This window comes from Schistocerca nitens, chromosome 6, assembly GCF_023898315.1.
Source record: "Schistocerca nitens isolate TAMUIC-IGC-003100 chromosome 6, iqSchNite1.1, whole genome shotgun sequence".
NCBI lineage: Eukaryota > Metazoa > Arthropoda > Insecta > Orthoptera > Acrididae > Schistocerca > Schistocerca nitens.
The window spans coordinates 163,082,459-163,104,418 of NC_064619.1; positions in this window are offsets into that span (position 1 = coordinate 163,082,459).

A 21,960-nucleotide genomic window follows, 5' to 3' on the forward strand; every position below is an offset into this window, starting at 1 on the left:
GCGAACCATGCTAGGTCATGCTTTGCCCACAGAAAAAGTGGATTATAAAAGAAACAGTGCAGTCGTATTCCATCAGAGAAATCGTTTCGCTTGCACATGATAAGGCACTGTTGGTGAACAAACGCTTTAATTTACATAATAAGTAAAGGGTTTGTAGGACCAGGACATCAGTTGATTCTGAAGTAGTTTTTTTTCCTCAAGGCGCAAGGCAGCACAATGCAATGTCTAGCGCCAGAACTAAGATACTGACCCATGAAAACCGTACGGGTTGCCTTCGTACGATTTAACGGGACACTTCTACATGACATACTTGAATGGACCAATGATGAATGCACTCTAGGGGAAGCAATACGTCGATGATGGGGAGAGTATTGACGGAGCAAGACATTGGCTCTGACGTCGACTAATGGAGTGTTACCACACCGAGTAAGGAGGCGTGAGGCCGTCGTATTGAATAAATATTGTGTTTTGTAGCTAAAAGATTAGGAAATAGTACAGTGTATTGGATTCATGAATAAAACCAACCTGTTTTCAGAAAAAGGTGTTACTTTACTTATTGAACACCCCTCGTACAAACATGTCGCTCAACATGAGCCAGGAAATGTGCTTATTGCCGGTGATGCACGTGTCCATGTGGACAGTCCAACGATGTCTGGAGCAACATGGACTGGCAGCATGGAGACCCTTGATGCAGTAGTAAAAGTATAGTGGGGCACCGACTGTGTTACTTTGAGCAGCAGCCATTTCTGACGTGTTAATACAGGTGGCCGTCTCTTTCTAAGAAGTGTGTGTGGCGTTATCTTTCGACAAGCTAACGGAGGACAGCATGCTGCTTGTGCTGTCCTGGCCTATCTCGATACTAATATAGCCTTGGCCAGCTCGTTCTTCAAATCCCCCACCCACTCGCTGGTTTCTGAGAAACTGGCATGGCGCTCTGAGCACCCTTTATGGTTGACTGACGCTATCATACAGTTGAAGCAGCGTGGGATGACGTAGGTGAATCTGTCACCCAAACTGAGTTGAATCCGCAGATGTGACAGCTTAATACATTTAATTTCACATTCCCCCCAAATCATCAACAGATTTAATCGTGTATTAATCCTATTATACCGCAGGTGCCCAAAAATTAAAATTTCGTTGTTTGCTACCTCTCCTGGTGTTGCAGTTTTAATATCCAACAATATAAATTTTGCTTGATTGACAACAAACAATCACTTGTTGCGTTTCCAGGTCTTTTCGAAGACCATATTGTATGAAAAGATTTTGATCGAGCGAATAGACGTTCAAAGTTGGCTCTTAAAGTGCAAAATTCCATATTTAATTCGATATTTTAATATTCAGTCATTTCCACGTGCAAGTTTCCAGCAGGGTTATCGATTGTAAACTACTTAGTTGCCTTTGCGGTAGTCTCAAAGACATCCAAGGAGTCATCTTTGAGTTCCAGATAAGTCAACCAGTCAAAAAGGGCCACTTGCTGAGAATGCTGAGCCTGACTCTAAATAGACACTCTTGTGTTCCATCGTGTTAAGTAAAGTCGTGCTTTTTGTCAAATGTCACGAACTGCTGGTAGTTCGACCTAAAGTTGTGAGATGAAGCTGGATTGCCACGACATGTCCACACTTGCAGTAAGATTTCGTTTATCATTCTCGTGGAATGTGTAGTTCATACTTACATGTTTTCTGAAGTCTCGTCCAAAATCGCTTTAACTTTCACGTGTGGATATGGAGCTCACGGGTGGATGTTAGATATTGGTGTATTTGTGAAGTGAGTTTCATTCGAGGAGCAGTACAGTATCTGCTTACTGTTAATTCGTCAACATGATAATACAGTCAACTTAGTCATACTCCCTTTGTAAACGCTTTCCGGTTTACAGGTGTGGTATCATCAGCAGTCGATACCACGTAGGGACATCATTCCGCTACACGGAGATGGCAGTAACGGTTATGCAGGTTGCGCGAGACGCAGGGGCAAGCGACCGCTTCCGCCGACCGCCGGCGGCCTCACGGCTCACAGACAGCCCCCTTGGATCGGCGCTGCCAACACCACGAACTACGCCGGTAAGAGGACGTCGCGAGGAGCCTCCACTCTCCAGCGTTCGGGTTCCAGCGTTCTGGCTGCAGTGTTCGAGTCGCCAGGGTCTTCAGTTTTCGTCTACTTTCGAAGTCAGGTCATTTGAAACAGAGTTGCGAATACACGTGTAACAGACTCAGGCCTCTGCTTATTATCATACAGTGAATGAAGTTGAAGTACGACCGGTTTTTTGTAGCAGAACCTGCACATACTCCAGGTTGCTATCTGGATTTATGTCAGGATATTCAGTGCTATCATTGTACCACATACTGGTTTCATGTGGTCCGCCACGAATTCCTCTCTCTTACCGACCTTTTCATCTCAGAGCAGAACTTGAAACCTACGCCATGAGTTATCTGTTGGATATATTCCAGTCTGTCTTCTTCGACAGTTTTTTTTCCTGCAGCTCTCTCAAGTACTGTGGGAGAGTCCCTGATGTCTTCATAGATGCCCTATCATCCTGTCTCCTCTTCTTGCCAGTTTTTCCACGTGTTCCTTTCTTCGCCAGTTCTACGGAGAACCTCCTCCTTCCTTACCTTACCAGTCCACCTAATTTTCAACATTCTTCTGTAGCACCACATCTGAAAGGGTTGTATTCTCTTCTGTTCTGGTTTTCCCACAGTGCTTGTCTCACTACCACACCATGCTGTGCTCCAAACGTACATTCTCAGATATTTGTTCAACAAATAAAGGCTGATGTTTTACGCTACTATACTTTTCTTGGTCAAATCCCCTCTTTTATTTGTACTAGCCTGCTTTTTACGTCGTCCTTGCTCCATCCGTAATGGTTATTTTGCTGCTTACGTAGCAAAATTCCTTAACTTCGTCTTCTTTGTGATCACGAGTTCTATGTTAAGTCTCTCGGTATTACGATTCCCGCTCTTCCCATTACTTTCATCTTTCTTCGATTTACTCTCAATCCATATTCTGTACGCATTAGACTGTTCATTCCATTCAACAGATCCTGTAATTCTCCTTCACTTTCACTGATGACAGTTAAGTATACAACTATATCAAAAATTTTACTATTGTCTGTGGTTTTCCATTTGTATTTTCTGCCGTAGAACACAACGCCGCCATAACGGAACGTAGCAATAGGGATCTTTTTTTTAGTCTGTTTGCTGCATGTCTCCTGCGCAACATTAATGTCAGTTCCACTACGATTCGCTCTCCTTTCTGAAAAATATCCTTTCCAATCGTTTTCCTTGCCACTTATTTTGTAATTGAAACGAATTTGGCTGACTTGAAATCAGAAATTACAATCTGTTAATTTGATGCTAAATGTGCTATTTTCCTGCCTTAGGTGGTAGAATTTTCTGATTTTCTCTTTTCAGTTTTCGTCAACAAGTATAGTAATCACTACGAGCGCTATGCTTTATATTTTGTTTCACGCTTTTCAGCAGAAAATGACACAGACAGAGTTCTTATTCTTCAGAAAATGTGTTTATTCCATACCTTATAATTTCATATTATTATACAAACCGGGTCCTCATATCCATTTTCCCTGCAAACAGCTACAAGCCACGTTACTTGACCACTATTATACAGCAGGATGTCAAATTAAACACCTTTCAGCCGACTAATTCCAAACTCATTTTATTCGCCAAGCAGTTTCGGCGATTTACTACGTCTTCTTCAGGCCCCTGACCGACGTGTGGGAAGATCCCATCTCGGTTCCGATCAAAATAAGGGCCAGCGTTCAAATACTGCTATCTGTACATTTTTCCTTCCTATAGCGATCACTTCAACCATCTTCGGCCGACTCTTTGATAAAGGGTGAAAGGTGTTTGATTTGAGTGTTTGATCTGACATACTTTAGCGAACATCCGAGTCCCGCAACCATCTCTGAGAATATAGATATAAAGAGGCTATTATGCTTGGTTAGATGTCTGGTACAGTTGCTCATGCTGGCTTTTCCTTTTACTATGCCCACTGTAAATCGTTAAGCTAATAAAGGAGGTGATCCCTGCCTATGTAATTTTCTATGAACGTTTCGCTATCACATTGCGTTACTAAATTTTATTCATGCCTCGAAACTTTGTATATAATTGGATATTTTTCTTAAATCAAAGCAGATCCGACTTTACTTTCACAGGTAATCCTTTTACTACAACCTAGTAGGACGCCTACAAGGGGATATGAAGTATAAATCAACTTACGAACTAAAAGACGGTACCTGATCATGATTCGAACCCTGTTACATAAAGATAAGCATACATGTGAGGGTTTTTCAGTCACAGAGAGCTTTTGTGGATAATACGTGTCCTGTAAACAGCGCGGGAGTCAGCTAGCCGTCAGTGTCTGAGATTGGGGCAAGATTTTAGACAATCGCTTCTCGTGTAGACGGCTACCTTCATCTCTCGAGAGCTGCTCACCAAAGTTCGCAGACAAGAAAAACTATAATGGCTTTGTAGGAAGAGATGAGAATACTCGGAGAAAATTGAGGGGCCGTACTGCGTCCCAGATTTGTGCCGTATTTCACAGTTTGTACACTATCACATCTTCATAGTATATTTTTCCCTAGTCTTGCACACATTAAATCAAAGCAGCCCCGAAACTGTGTTTTGAGTGATAATACGTGGTCGTGGCATGTTTATGGTCGAATAAATCACCCGTTTTACTTCCTAAACGAACAGCGCGAGCAGTTGCCCTGTTTCTAAAGTTCTAGACTTAAACAATGTTACTCATTAAGTAATATACTAAAATATCGGAGACGTATTATACATAATTAATAAATGAAAATTTAAAACAAGAAAGTCACTGAAGGAGACACGACCCAACGTTAATGTAAAAATACGAATACCAAACTAGTGCATTATCTACTGCGACACATTAACACTGCAACCGTATACTCTATAAAAGTGTACTGACATCGTCGGGACAGTTGAAACTACTTCGCAAAGGACAGGCACTGTGAGTGAATGCTAACGGTGTGTCAGCAAAAAATTTAATACACAAGCTACCAGAAAGAAAACTGAGGACGAAGTAGAGAATTTAATTTGTTGTGCAGTATGAGGAGAGTCCAGCATTGTGAAATATACAGTTACTGGCCTACACGAACTGAAATATGAAGCAAAGTTTGTTGGCTGAAATGGCTACAGTTTCCAACACCTACACATATGAAATTTACCAGAATATCCACACTTCAAGGAATCAGGCAAAGTAATTTTATAGCATACATTAATTAACACAGAGAAATAAGTGAAGATATTTCTAAAGGTAACTCTGAAAATTTCCGTTTAACTTCAAATAATACAGCTGTACCGTATGTATAATTTTATATGGAATTGTATTTATTAGCTATATTATTATATTGGTGTTGAACTGACATTGAGGAATGTACGAGTGGTTACTTAAGTTAACACTTGCAGAAAGTTTGAAATAAACATATGTCTGGAAATGCTTCATTTAGCGCTGTTTGTCTTTGAACGTCTGTGGGTATCAAAATAAACATTGATGTAATGTTACTTCATCGTAACTGCTATTTTACAGAATATTAAAGGCAATGAACGTAGCTGATGCTACAAATATTACTCTCACAAGCAGTCTCTCTGTAACGCTATTGGATTTACGCGTACTGGTATCTAGATCGGCAATTTCGGATCCAATTATGAAGAGTATTTCTCCCATCTTCATCGCTGTCAATCTCGTAAAATTTCGATATTGTGGATTTTCCATTACAAGCTCTACAATGAGATTCTTGCGTGCTCCGAAATCATCTCGCCACCTAATCCCTATCTTATCCAAACCCAAAAACGGTCGATTACACTTTTCTTCCTTTTTTAACCACTAAAAGCATTAAGGGGGTAGGACGTGAAACCGGCCGACTTCGAGCAGGAGAGGCACCACAGGACATTTTAATTTGCACTGTCTATACTTTTACAAATAAATTCATAAAACTTTGTCAGCATGACCAGGAAGAATTCAGGATTCACACTCGTAGCAGTGGAAGTTCAAAACCATGAAAAAATAATATTTTTTAAATGTGCAATTTCATGGTTTTTTCACTTACTGCTGGCTGCATTTATTGCTATAGGTACACTTTTCTTCATAAGTAAGAGAGATTCTTGGATGAATTTTGCACAGCTTACAAACCATACTTACAGGTATACGAAATTCTAGAATTTATTTAATCTATGAAAATATCAATGAGCTGTTACATTTTAAACTTCATGTTTAGAGAAAACTCGAATTTTATAGATAATAGTTTAACTTTTTACCACAGTTTTTAACAGATTTGGGAAATACTAGAGTTTCAGACACCTGCAAGTATGGTTTGTATGCTGTGCAAAATTCATAGAAGAATCTCTCTTACTTATGAAGAAAAGTGTACCTACAGCAACAAATGCAGCAAATACTAAGTGAAAAAAGGATGAAATTTCATACGTAAAAAAATTGTTTTCTTATGTTTTTGAACTTCCACTGCTATGAGTGTGAATCCTGAATCCTTCCTGGTCATGCTAACAAAGTTTTATGAATTTATTTGTAAAAGTTTAGGCAGTGTAAATTAAAATGTCCTGTGGTGCCTCTCCTGCTCCAAGTCGGCTCGTTTCACGTCCTACCCTCCTTAAAAGTGCAGGTGGAGCCACCGCACTCTTTCGTCGCAACCTCTTCCTTCACGCACAGAACTACCACATAAAAATCTCGCAGAGAGTCGTCTCTCAGTTGCCACGGACACTGCCACCCTGGGGTGTGCAAACGCTTCGAAGAACTGCTCTCGTGAGACTCCCAGACACTTTCAGATAGTACTCGCAAGGAAGTATCTGACAATATAAACGAAAATCTGTCCCTCGTGTAAACAATTCTGCGAGTGCTATCTGAGCGTACCAGACTGCCCGAGAGGAAAAATATCCTCACGTATATCCTAGCCGTAATGGTCAGGATTGGAAGCCTGGACTGACATACGGTTATAATTTGTTAGGAATTCTTACAACAGCGTATGCTACACAGCGAAGTGTAAACTCATTTCGAAGTACAAAGAGTTGGAAGAAGTGCTTTCATAGAACGAGACCGAGCAGAAAGTGAAATATCCAGTAGAATGGAAACGGTGTTCGCTCACGTATGCATTATTGCGCGGCATCGGTCGCTTGCTTATGGATGCGGCGGTACAAACAGCGGCTGAGGCGCGGAGGCCGCCCGTGAAGCATAAAGAACGGCCTCCGCCCAGTGCGCGGGGCTGCGTCGTTACGGCGGCGGCCGACCAGGCGGTGGCGGCCGTTAGCATGCGGCGTGCCTCAGGGCCGTCATTGGTAACGGGCGGCAGCCTCAGCAGCGTCGTTAGATTTGCATGCGCGCCCAGCGGGGCGAGCTGCCGCGGCCCGTGAGGACCACACATCTGCTCCTCGGGGCAGGTCCGGATACCGGCCGGCGCAGCTGCCGCTCCGTCCTTCCGCGTCACAGCAGCGCCGCCACCAGGTGGCTCTGACAAAGATATTTTTAGCTCAATGAATAATGGTGCTTTCGGCAAGACAAAGGAGAATACTGTCAAGGGCAACTCCCCATTGCACCCATCACAGGCTTTGTGGTAAGATGGCGCAGAGGATAATCTGTCAAATATTGAACACGGATCAAACATGAAAACATACTGAGCTTTTTAAAAGAAGCAAAATAGGATCAGTGAACGTTCCAAGCTCAGAATATAAAATATCGAATGAACTACCAGAGTCAAGAGCCTCGTGGATATGTTGCAATGGTGATGGACTACAAAGCGGAAGATCCTTGTTCAAATCTCCCTCATGCACATTTTTTCTTTTTTTTCTACTTCACGAAATTATGAACTGTCCGTCTGGTCAGTGACCTGCGTGATCGCTGTATTCAAATTTGTATTTATGTCGTGGTGTAACGTCCATTTACAACAGCGAGGTGTAAGGAAGGGACCTATAATGAAAGTGTGATTCTTCAGTTTCTCCCGGCGTATTTGTTGCTCGAACAGTTCACGGGTATACTGCCGGTTCATAGTGTCCAATAGGCACAATATTTCGGCGATCAGACACGTCGCCATCGTCAGGTACGCTGACGAACTGAGCTCCTGAGGGCGGGTGGTCGATTTATCGGACAGACAGTACGCACCATCAAAGATCGTTGCCGAGAACATCAAAGGCACACTCAACTGAAATACCCAAATAAGTCGGCGGTAGCAGAGCAATGTTTGTCCGAGAAACACGAGATGGATTATGAGCGTACCAGATCCTGGGTCAGACCTCTAAATATTGGGACAGCGTTATAAGGGAGCCCATCGGAATTCGCACCAGGGAAGATCTTATCAACCGAGATTGCGGCTACAATTCTCACAAAGGCTTGGGACCCGGCACTGAATGTAATTAAGAAGACTCTCAGCAAGAAGTACGAACTAGCGACCAGGGCGGACGTAGGAAGCACATCGACGCTACGACAGATTCCAACGCCCACGTCTTCGCAACCGCCGGCGCTCGGGCGCGGACGACGAAGAGAGGGCCCGCGGGGTGAGGGAATTTAAATCGGCCACCCGCCCTCAGGAGCTCAGTTCGTCAGAGCACCTGACGATGGCGACATGTCTGTTCGCGGAAATATTGTGCCCGTTGGACACTATGAACCGGCAGTACACCCGTGGACTGTTCGAGCTATAATGAAAGTAGTTTCCGCACAACATACCACAGCTCACATGGGTCCTGCTGCTTACACTGCATCCGAAATACGGCTGTTGATTCCTTTTTAAAATATCGGGAGTTTGATATATCGATATTTAAAAAACATCAATATTGCCCCTCGACATACCTAAAAAACATTATAAATATACCAACATATCAACGGAGAAAGTATCGACGTACCGGCCAAAACAAATATCGGCTGCACATTTTAATAAACTGCCAGTTTTAGAGCTGTATATTTAATTACTGATTCATTATTAATAATTCTGTTAACAACGAGCTTGCAGCCTATTTATCCCCCTCAGCGCAAGAATTGAAAGGAAAACGATGCACATTAACGCTTGCTGATAACCACTTTCCTAACAATGGTATGGAAATGAAAGTTTGGCGTCATTGGCCAGGAGGCCCCTTACGGGGCAGCTCCGGCCGCATTGGTGCAACTCTCATTACATTCGACGCCACATTGGGCGACCTGCGCGCCGGATGGGGATGAAATGATGATGAAGACAACACGACACCCAGTTCCTGAGTGGAGAAAATCCCCAACCCAGCCGGGAATCGAACCAGGGCCCGTAGGACGGCAATCTGTCAGGCTGACCACTCAGCTATTTTTTTAACTCATTTTGTTCTTTATTGTTCGTTGACTTTCTCCGTGGCGGACGTCCGATGACACTCGTTCAGGTTGTTCGTTGATCTGTTCACTCAGTTTTTTTTATTACAGAAGGTACCTAAACCCTCTGACCGAACACGCTGAGCTACCGTGCCGGCATCTATCGGGGCGGACCTAACAATGGTAACTGCAGGGAAGTGGTGCAGAAAAGACGTCCGATGAGTCCGCCGTTCGGTTGCGTCACATATAAGAATTGTCTGGAACACTTCATGTCGACTTCCCCGGTTTTTCATTTCTCGGAACGCCAGAGGCTTTGGAGTTATAGTGTCGAAATTGTGTGGAGAAGTTAAACGTTGGAGTTTCTGTTGGTAGCGCCGAGCGCCGTTGACGTCAGCGTTTCCGTCACACGTGTTCGCCCAGCGCAACGACCAGTCTTGTCATTTGGATTTTCGTTCATCAGTTTCAGCGACTGTTTTTCAAGAATGCCGATGTGAAGAAATAACGCACTAGTTGCCTTAAAAATTGGGCATGAAGGAAGCTCAAAAAAACGTAGTAAGACTCCTTCACACAGAGAAAGTAAAATTATGTTCTACTACAATTTCAAAAGAACAACTACAAATATTTAACGAAAATTACGAAGGAATATAAAATAAAAATATCGACACTCGATATTGCCATTTCGGTATCGATAACTGCGGTCTTACTGTCTTGGTGTAAGGTAAAATTGCCGGGGCTGGCAAGGTTTTCCGCTTATGTAGCCACGATTGCGGCTTCTGGCACCAATCAGAGAGGGCCGAAACTACGCGTGCGCGAAAGGTGAGTTGGGCAGCTCATAGCAGTTTCGGCCCGCTGCGAGACCGAGTGACGTCAGATGGCGCGAGCGACCGGCGCCACGGTTGAAACTGCCGCTCCCGCCTCCCTACAACCGTGAAGCATCCGTCGTTGCTTCCTTTCGACAACCAAAGCCCCCCCTCCCCCCCCCCCGCCTCCACGCCCTACTAAGTGTGTAACCCTGATCTCTGTTAAAATTTTTACTGTTCATTCCAACCTCAGCCGCCTCTTTTATAACGGAATCCCAGTATGTAGAACATGAGCTAAGACTCTCGTGTTTTCAAATTGTATTTTGTATGCGTTTACCAGGCAATGCTCAGCTTAGGCTGATTTTTCAGGCTTCCTCTGTTTACTGTGTCGCTTATGCTCTACAACTGTGCGAATTTTCTGACATACATAGACGCTGCAGCAATCGCAAGCGACGCCAAACGCACAGGGTACTCGATGAGCTATGGCGTCTTTAACAGGGCGCAGCATATCTCGTAACTTGAGGGCGGGTCGGAACCGCGCTCTCAGTCCATGTCCCCGTGGCACAGGTCCTATCTTAGTGCTCATGGGCCCACAGTATGGAAGAAAAACAGCCGGCTTGGCCTCTTCCGCCGATTCATAGGGCGTCCTTCTTCGGTGGCACTTGGAAGGGTTTGCAGCTTCTCTCTTGCCATAACCATTATCTCCGAACACGTGTCTCAGGTGTAGGTGGTCTACGTCAGAAATAACTTTGGCTCTGTTTATTAACGTGTTCAGCATCACTCTCTTGTGTGCAGGAGGGTGAAAACTAACGGTCTTTAAGTATCGATCAGTGTGCGTCGGTTTCCTGTACACTGAATGACAAGCAGGCCTCCTGCCTTCCGCTCAGATGAAACATCCAACAACGGTAGGTTGCCATCCTTCTCCACCTCACTGGTAGATTTAATGTTGGGATGAACACAGTTCATGTGATCAGCGATAGCGGAGATAGTCATCGGAAGCTCTAGAACTTTATTCGAATTGACGCGGCTTAAAAACCGAGACGATTTTGTTCAGACGTTGAATTCTTGTAGCGAAATGTCATTGTGAATATTACCCCACACGCAGTTTTCACACAGAGGGTTTGTAGCTTTTACATGCTCTACAAGCTATGCTTACATTAAAACTGTACTATCATCATTGGCTAAGGTGTTCTAAGCAATTACAAGAAACCAGCAAACCCCCGATTCCTTTAACAAGCCAACTCCCACGCATAAAACAGTTTCAGACTTCTGATTACTTTACAGATGAGTTAATTTGTTAAATATTTGACGTTAAACAATTAAGCCTTAAAAAGTTTAGAAAGGCTTTGAAATCATCCTTAAAGTTTTTTGGAAGTCGCTAAGTATTCCCTCAGACATGGGATGATTTTAGTCTAGGTAATTTCCGCGTCCTGAGTTACGCTCCCTCTTGATATTTAAGCAGTTTCTGACTGTATTACTGTACTTTGCAAAAACTAGTTTTTCACCTATCTCAGTGTTTATAATGTCATATCTTCTGATCTATGTGCCGTACAATGAAATAATTTTCCACGTAAGTTCACTGATATACCTGAACACTAGTAGTAAAGAAGTAATGGATTAGAACGTCATGCTTGATGAACTTTTACTACATGAGCAGCGAAAATACAGATCGCGATTATCTTTTTCGTTTCATCATTTTGGACGGGTGTGGGGGTGAGGGGTGTCAGATAAAAAAGTGCTTGTCTTAATTTTAAAATATGTTTAAAGTTTTTTTTGTCAAAAATTCAAATGGCTCAGAGCACTATGGGACTCAACTGCTCTGGTCATCAGTCCCCTAGAACTTAGAACTACTTAAACCGAACTAACCTAAGGACATCACACACATCCATGCCCGAGGCAGGATTCGAACCTGCGACCGTAGCAGTCCCACGGTTCCGGACTGCGCGCCTAGAACCGCGAGACCACCGCTTTTTTTTTTCAAAGTGCTCGCGTTCTTAAATACTGGATGAAAATGGTCTGTGTAATTCGAGCGTCATGAGTTACACTGCCTCAAAGTATTTATCATTTTGTAACTGTAATACTTCTCTTACTGTGTTAAACCTTCAACTTAAGACTATACATCTAAATGAGAAGATTATGACAAATTATTAAATTCGGTCAATAATTACACGAAACATTCAAAATGAAGTTCTTGTAGCCCCCGCAAGACGTGGGATAGGAGGGCTGCAGCTGTGACCCAGTGATCGTGACCAGTGTTGGCCGTTTAGTAACACAGACAAGCAGTAATTTTGATAACAGACTTTATATGGGACAATTTTTACTTTGCATTAAAATATTTTCATTTACTGGAAACGGTCAGTTAAACATTGTGTACAACACATATTCTTTCTGTTACTTTAATTTAACTACGAAAATAACATTCACGCATATATGACGTCTGCTACTTGAACCTTCTTTAACGGGTTTTCCTTCTTATTAGTTGCATCGTGTAGTGTCTCAGTAATTAATCTCGGCCGACAGAAGGAATTGGTTTACATTTTTGGCATAAAAACTGCTACAGCATGCTCTTTGGCGGGTTCTTGCTTGGCTACCACGGGGCCCAGCAACATTTTTTCCCTTCCGTGCTGCATGTCTATCCCCTTGCTATTCTTTTTCCCCTCCCTTGGGGAACATGTCTGGGGAATTATTGGGAATGTTCTGCATTCTGTTGCTGACGTACGAACACTTCAGCGTTTCAGGATCGTCTTCTTTCTTATTCCTCCCTGTGCGCTCATGAAGGCCAGCCCACGCGTCTGAAGCATAACAGGTGACTGGGTAACACGTAATTCCCAGCCCCGGGTCGACAGGTAGGGTTCACACGAACCCCCTGGTACAGGGCACGCCCAGAGAGGGGTAACTGCTGAGCTGCAATCTTCCCAAATTGCCGATTACTCCCTCTGTCTGATATTCGGTACGTGTGACCTGAGATGTGAACAATCACCTAAGGCGGGTGTGCTCCCTTTTGAAGGGGGCCCACAGTTGGAAGGAGCGTGCCATCCGAGACACTGGCAATCATGAGGGGTTTTTTCCCAATGAGTCACTCATCTTCCCAATCAACGTCTACAAAATGTAAACGTAATGAGGCTATCGATTCGAGGACCCTCCCACTGCACCACGGTCGCTTGTGGTCTCACGCACTGAAGACGTTCAGTCCTTTCCCATGGTCAATCTGTTTATTATTCATAAAGGTGTTGATGCAATTGATGGGCTTGTGGAATCCTGCTCTCGTTTATGGAATGACACTTTGCTTTTGGAGACGGCTTCTGATTCTCAAACACTCGCTTCTCCACGGCTACCCTGTTCGTGTCGAGGCCCGCAGAATTTTGAATTCTTCCCGTGGTGTAATTTACACCAGGCTGCTTGACGGTCTACCCGAGGCTGAAATGCAATCTTATCTCTCTGATCAGGGTGTCATTGCCGTCCATCGTGTAATGAAAAAGTTAGATTCCTCCTTAGTGCCCACCCGCACTCTTTTCATCACCTTTGATAGGGTGATGCTGCCGTCCAAGCTCAAAACAGGCTATGAAATTATCACAGTCTGGCCGTACATTCCGAACCCGATGCGCTGCTGCCAGTGTCATCGTTTTAACCACACTATAAAATCTTGTCGACACCCAGAAAAATGTGTAACCTGTGACAGGTATGCTCTCGAGGCCGATTGTCCGCCCCCTTCTCCACACTGTATCAACTACAATGGCGGCCATACCGCCTCCTCTCGGGATTGTTCCGTGTATGTAGAAGAGTGGGCTGACCAAGAGATTCGGGTAAAGGAAAAAGTGACTTACCCAGTAGCTCGCAAGTTACTGGCTAGTTACAAAACCTGTGTTCTCCCGCCTGCAACCTACAGTCCTGTTCTTGTTACTCCTCGCTCCTTGAAGGACATGGCCACGCAGACATGCGACGTCAAATTCCGCTCTGAGGTTGTGAAATCGCTCAGTGTCAAGGTAGCCTCGCCATCCCTCCGTCACGCTGTGCAACAAACCGTCAAAATCTCACCTCAAGGGGCGAAACCACCGATTACACAACCAGTAGGCAGGAAAAGACAGAAGGAGTACTCCTTCCTCCATCCATCCAGCCAAACAACACCCGAGTCTTCCTCTAACTGGAAAGGCTCGAAGAAGTCCGCTAAAGGCAAACCGTCTTCTCCTTCGCCAACTCGAAGATTCTGTTCGACGGTGTCGCCACGTGGTACCTTAGCCCGGCCGGCCTCTGTCTCGTCGGTGCCCACCACTAACAGTTTTTCAGCGTTGGACGCCACGGACCGACCGCACAAGCAAGCTGATGCTTCTGTGTATCCTAAGGAGCAGGATCCTCCTGCTCCTGTGGCCTGTAGTAGCGACTCTACAACGGCTGTCACTCGGCGGCCACCGAGTTGACACCTCTCCATCTCTTCTTCCTCATGACTGTCCTCCAACTGAACGTGGCGGCCTTCGGTCCCACAAAGAGGATTTATGGCTGCTTTTTCATCGCAGCATATCCTTGTACTCTGCCTTCAGGAAACTAAATCGCGCCCTTACGACCACTTGAGTTTTCACATTACTTACCGATTCGTTTTGACCTTCCCCCTGAGGTCGGCATTCCGTCTAATGGGGGTGTCATGCTGCTCGTACGGGATGACCATAGTCATCAAGTTGTTGCAGTTCTTCTTCCCCACCTGACTTTCTTATTCTGTACAATATATGTACCTCCGTCCTTCGATGTCACCAGGGCAGACTTCCTTCAGCTTAATGGGATGCTGCCTCCCCCGTTTTTGCTGCTCGGTGACTTTAATGCGTATCATCCCCTCTGGGGATCCTTCTGCACTGCCCAGCTTGTCCATCGTCTTGAGTGGTCCGTTCTTTACGACACCTACTCGAGCGACCATTTCCTGTGTGTTCTCCATTTGCTAACTCCTACCCCATCTGCATGCACACCCAAATGGCAGCTTACTAAGGCTGACTGGCAGCTTTACTCCTCCCTGGCGACCTTGGCAGAACGAGATTTCCCCAGTTGTGATGACCAGGTGGACTATCTTACCAATGTTATCCTTACTCCTGCAGAACGTTCCATTCCTCGCACTTCCTCTTTACCACGTCGTGTTCCAGTCCCTTGGTGGACTGAGGCATGCTGCGATGCAATTCGCGCATGGAGACGTGCTCTCCGCGTTTTTAACCGTCATCCTACGATGGTAAACTGCGTTCACTATAAACAGATGCGTACAAAGTGTCGTCGCGTCCTTGTGGATAGCAAGGTAGCTAGCTGGCTTTCATTCACTAGTTCTTTTAACAGTTCCACCCCTTCCTCTGTCGTGTGGGCCAACCTCCAACAGCTCTCTGGGACCAAGATCCATTTCCCAATTTCCAGCCTGACAGTAGCAGACGATGTTATCGTGGGCCCTATTGCTGCTTGAACACGTTGGGCCACCAATTTTGTGGAAGTTTCGAGTTCTTCTCACCATCACCCTACCTTCCTCCATCGGAAACGAGCGGAGGAGGTTCGGGCGATACCGTTCTCTTCTCATAATCGTGAGTTCCACAATGCCGCCATTACTATGAGGGAGCTAGATCACACTCTCTGTTCATCCCAATCCTCCGCCCCAGGGCCAGGCGCTGTCAGCATTCAGATGTTGCAGCACCTCTCTCTTGCAGGCATGCACTTTCTGCTTAACACGTACAACCGCATCTGGGCAGAGGGCACATACCTAATTCCAGCAAGGACTGATATCAGTCGAAATCTATTTGCAACAAGATAAATAAATTATGTTTCCGAGACTGGTTGCTACATTCTTTATAATTTTAAGGACAAAAACCTTCCTTCTAGCTAACGCCCCATCTCTCTTACCAGTTGCGTTTGCAAGGCGATGGAACATATGAATCATGCCCAGCTGGTACAGTGGCTCGAGTCTCGCAATTTACTGACGAATGCACTGTGTGGATTTCGAGCACGGCGTTCTGCAGTTGACCATCTCTTTACTTTGTGCACCCATGTCATGAATCGATTTCTGCGTAAATCCCAGACTGTGGCCGTGTTTTTCGATTTGGAGAAAGCCTACGACACCTGCTGGAGAAATGGTATCCTCCATACTGCTTACACGTGGGGCTTAGGTGGCCGCCTGCCCCGTTTCCTTCAGGTGTTTCTACAAGATCGGGTTTTCAAGGTGTGTGTGTGGGTTCTGCCTTATCGGACACCTTTATCCACGAAAACGGTGTGCCTCAGGGTTCTGTCCTGAGTATCGTCCTCATTGCTATCGCCATTAAACCTATAATGGCCTGTCTCCCACTGGGAATCTTCGGCTCCATTTTTGTTGACGATTTTACCATCTATTGCAGCTCTCCACGGACTTGTCTTCAGGACTGTCTTGATCGTCTTTACTCCTGGAGTAATGGCTTTTTCTTTTCCTCTGACAAAACCATTTGTATGTATTTCTGGCGGCGCAAATGGTTTCTCCCACCATCTCTACATTTGGGCCTCTTGCCCTTCCGTTCGTTGAATCAACTAAATTCCTGGGGCTCATTCTTGGTAGGGAACTCTCTTGGTCCTCCCGAGTGCCTTACCTGGCAGCCCACTGTACACGGTCCCTCAGTGTCTTACATGTCCTCAATGGCACTTCCTGGGATGTCGATCTAACCACCCCCCTCCGTCTGTACTGGTCCCTTGACTGTTCTAAACTCCACTATGGGTGCTTTGTTTACGCGTCTGCACACCCATCCCTCTTACACCGTCTCAACACTATCCAAAATCGTGGCGTCCGTTTGACCACGGGCGCCTTTTACCCCTGCCTCATTGAGAGTCTGTATGCTGAAGCTGCCGGCCGCGGTGGTCTCGCGGTTCTAGGCGCGCAGTCCGGAACCGTGAGACTGCTACGGTCGCAGGTTCGAATCCTGCCTCGGGCATGGATGTGTGTGATGTCCTTAGGTTAGTTAGGTTTAAGTAGTTCTAAGTTCTAGGGGACTGATGACCACAGCAGTTGAGTCCCATAGTGCTCAGAGCCATTTGAACCAATTATGCTGAAGCTGCTGCACTATCACTGTCCTACCGCCATGACTTCCTGCTCAGCAGGTATGCATGCCGTTTGTCTGCCATGCGTGGACACCCCTCCTATGCCTCCTTCCTTGATGATTCCTTTAACCATAAGTATGGAGCTTGACCCTCTTCTCTGTTGTCTCCTGGAGTCCGCTTTAGCCACTTTCTATATCACTACCTGCAACTTTCCCAGTGGGTGTGAATCAATTACTACCTTGGCTTCGTGAAGCAGCCCATGTTAACCTTGGCCTTCATTCACTTCCTACGGACACTACTCCAGCCTCGGCCTATGGCCTCCTGTTTCACAATCCGAATGGAACGTGGCGATAGTATTTTTGTCTCACTGATGGCTCCCGGACTGACCGTGGGCTCGGCACCCATGTCTTACGATATCGGCTTCCGGCACACTCCTCAGTATTTACAGTCGAGCTCTTCGCCTTGTATCAGGCCACGGAGTACGCCCACCGACACAGCCTTTCCAATTGTGTCCTCTGCTCAGACTTATTCAGTACCCTCCAAAGTCTATGTGCGCTGTGCACCGCCAATCCCTTAGTGCAGCGGGTCCAGGAAAACTGTCACTTGCTCACTCTTCGTGGAGCTAGTGTGATGTTTCTGTGGGTCTCTTGTCATGTCGGTCTGCCAGGAAACGAGGCTGCTGACGCTGCTGCCAAGGCTACAGTCCTCCTACCTCAGCCACCGAGTACCTATATTCCCACTGATGATCTCTGCGTTGCTGTCTGGCAGGAGGTGGTGTCCCTCTGGCATCGCCAATGGATCTTCCTTCACAGGAATAAGCTTCGGCTTATTAAGCATCTCCCAGCACCTTGGACGAGCACCTCTCGCCCCTCCCGCCAGGAGAAGATGATTTTAACTCGGCTGCGTATTGGGCACTGGCTTTTGAGCCATCGTCATTTTCTAAGTGGCGGTACCCCTCCACTTTGTACACATCGCGCCCAAATTTTAACTGTCCGCCATTTCCTGCTGGAATGCCCTTTCTTTAACCATTTATGTTCCGGCTTGGGTTTGCCGTCTGATTTATCAGCCGTTTTAGCGAATGACGCGTGAGCTGACGGCCGCGTTTTAATTTTTATCCGCCGAAGCAATATGGTAAAGGCCATTTACTTTTTAGTTTTGGACCTCGATTTCTGGATTGTGGCTTTTTAGCCCATTTTCCAAGTGCCTGTCTTTAGCTGTCTCCTATTCTGTCCATTGGGATTGACGAATAGTCGTTTAACCCGTTTCTGTGTTCGTGTTCCATAGTTTTGACTTGGAAGCGTATGATCAAAGTTGTTTTTGTACCCTAAAGCAAAACAAAACAAAAACAAGCGAACACATCGGCAGTTTTATTGGCTCCTATAAGTGAGGGAAGTGCACGACCTAATTTATTGGCTTGGCTCTGAGCACTATGGGACTCAACTGCTGTGGTCATCAGTCCCCTAGAACTTAGAACTACTTAAACCTAACTAACCTAAGGACGTCACGCACATCCATGCCCGAGGCAGGATTCGAACCTGCGACCGTAGCAGTCGCACGGTTCCGGACTGCGTGCCTAGAACCGCGAGACCACCGCGGCCGGCATTTATTGGCTTGACCCGTTACGATGTTGGAGGGTTGGTCGTGATCCAGCGCTCTAAAGCCCATGCATTTTGTACGGTATTGATAGTTAACCCTTTTTAAGTAAGCAGGCAAGTTAGCTAGTAGCATCTAAATAAGTGAAATGACTGGTTAAATCCAGCAGAATTAATAGTGTTGACTAAACCAGTGGATTCTAGTTTAAAACAACAAATGTTTATTGAATAACATTGTGGTCCCACATAATTTGCACATTCAAATGCAAAACAGTTAAATAATATTAATGCATGTAGTGCGAGCAAATGCAGAGCTATTGCGAATATAGTTCATTTATTGGGATATTAATTCAAAAACCTCAACAACAAACGGTCAAACTTGGAATATACAGTTTCCCACGATCAATCGCGCCATCAAATAAAGTTCGTTACCCTGAATGACACTGCGAAAACATGCACCAACAACCTAACAAAGTTAAAGCTCGTGAAATTGTGCAAAATCAATCAGCAAATCACAGTAAGACGGTCTATATCCAGCCAAAATTTGAAGTATATAGCTCGTGTGGCTGCAGGTTTGCACAGCCCTCCCGACAGACTCACCAACTACGACCAACCAAAGCACAGTGACCACCATACACTAGAAGACCCACAAGCATTCTAGAGCTCGCCCTTGAGGGGCTCCGGAAAGGCTCAAAATCATGAAAAGTTCAATTTTTACTTTTTTGCGTTTTCTGAATCTGCAGACTATACCTTTTAATAGATATATAATTTATTCAATTCCGAAGACTACATGGGCGTGACCTACTGTGGCGCTGTTAAACTGCTGTCAAATGGTGTTATTATTAACGTCCGTGTTCATCAGGTGCATTTTAGTGATGTGAGATAAAGTATGTGTTGTGGCTAACCTGTGATGGTTCAATATATATCGCTGGTGTGATTGTCGATTGTTTCATGTTTATTTACTCTGTCGTTATCTCGAAAATATTCGTAATTAATTCTGTTTCTTGAGTCTCTGTTTTGTTGAAGTATAATAATGAGTAAAAGTAAAGTTATTAGAAATCCTCTGAAGGCTTTTAAGAAAAGGAGAAATGTTGGAAAGCCAAAGGTATGTGTTATTACTGTAAACAATAAAGACGATGAAAATCCCCAACATAGCTTGTGTCCCAAAGAAGAAGACAGTTGGTGTAAATATAACAAAGGATTGCTAACTGGTGAAGTGTACACTCATAAGCATAGTCTGCCTCATGCAATAATGGAGGTGATAAAACCTATTTTCAAAGACTTAGCAGCACCTGAACTGTTGAAAAAGTGTATTCACGGAAAAACTCAAAACCCCAATGAAAGTGTAAATAGTGTTACATGGTCGAGAATCCCCAAGACTGTATTTGTTGGAATAGAAACACTTCACTTTGGTGTGTATGATGCTGTTGCGACTTTCAATGATGGCAACATTGTAAGGTGCAAGGTATTTAGAAATATGGGAATGAAGATAGGTTCTAACATGGTACGAGCGATGCTTGCTTTAGACAAGGAACGCCTTCGGGCTGCAGACAGGGCTGTAAAGAGTCTAGAAATACAAGCAAGACTAAACAGGAGGAGGAACAAGAGGAAGCTGGAGGAGGAGTTTGCAGAGGATGAAGATAATCCATCCTATGGACCTGGAATGCACTAAAAAGTTAATCCAATCTTTGTCGCTCGATTCCCAAAACTTTTATTTTCTCATACTAATTACATGTTTTCTAAGGATCTTCCAAACATATTTGTTTCAAACTTTCAGTAAATGTTACACAGTACCTTCTGCATAATTTAACACAGCCTTTTTCCAAAAAACTGTATATTTTTGAATATATAAACAAAAAATTGCAAAAAAAGTTGTGAATTTTCATTGCAATTGGAACAAAATCATCTGTAATAACTGAACTAAAATTTTGTAAAATCACTGTGTTAAGTTGTATCCCATATTCCAATAAATAATCTGTAAAAAGTTCAACTTCCTACCTCAAATACTTTGTGAGGAAAGATGTAATGTATAAGCGTTATTTTAACATTGCAAGTATAGGGCGTTCCGGAGCCCCTTAAACAATTTCTGTGACGTCACACACTACTAAATTCATCTTAGAAACTTTAATAGTGACCTACATTCGTAACTACACTTAATTTCTCATGCACATAAGATTTTAGAATATTGTTAAAATTATTATGGTCATGTTATACCATTTCACTGGAAAAAAACGCGACTTTAAACAACTTATCAACAAAATTCACAAATCATGCCAATGTGACCTGAAATTATAGAAGAACGAGTGTCCTGCTCATTAGTTGCAATGTCTTTCATTTACTAATTTTATTCCTTATGATTCGCCTCACCCCACGGCGGTTTTAGTCAATTTTATTAATGGCTATTTACATAAATAAGCAGTTAAGCCATATAAAATAGTAGACTGTGGATACTCATCAGCTGGTAAGGTTAGATAAGGATCTAGGAAGCTCATGCTGCCTTCACACTGCGTATAGCTGTAGAGGATTTATAATACTGGCATAGTTAAGTATCAACTTTCAGTAAATTGGTATATATATGTATTCGAAAACAGCTTTGAGATCGCCCCTATATCTAATGCAACGACAAACATATACAACATCATTTTCATTAAGCACTCTAAATATCATTATTTTCTTCTGTTTCATTTCCGTTGTCTGATTTCAAATTTTGATAAAAGCCATGGTGAATGAAAAGCACAAAGTCAACACTAACATTTTATCACACAGTTTAGCAACTTTGGTGGGCCAAACATTAGGAGACTTTGGTTCCTGTGTGGTTCATTCATTTTCTGTGCCTTACCTTTGTTCTTCTGCAAAATTATGGTAGTTCACTGGCGTGCATAACTGTAAGTGATCTTTACGTGGACTATACGCCCTTCCTAGTATCTCTGAACACTTTCAGAAGTCCACGGTTATGCGAGAAGGGTTTTGGTTTCTTTCTGTTAGCTTCTTTGTTAATGGAGTTAAAATAACAAAATTCTCTTTCTGCGTTTACAGTACAGTGAACGACTTGTTTTTCCTTGCATTGCAGATTGGTTTTGTCCATTCTTTAGTTGTGTAAATGTTCTTTGTGAGTCGTTTAAATTTTTCAATGATTCTAGGATCTGCACAACAAGACAAACTGGTATTTTCTATCTGTTCGTCATTAACCAAAAATCACTTTCTTTGTCAGCCATGTCGATTACGACCCAAGGTATAAAGCTGCT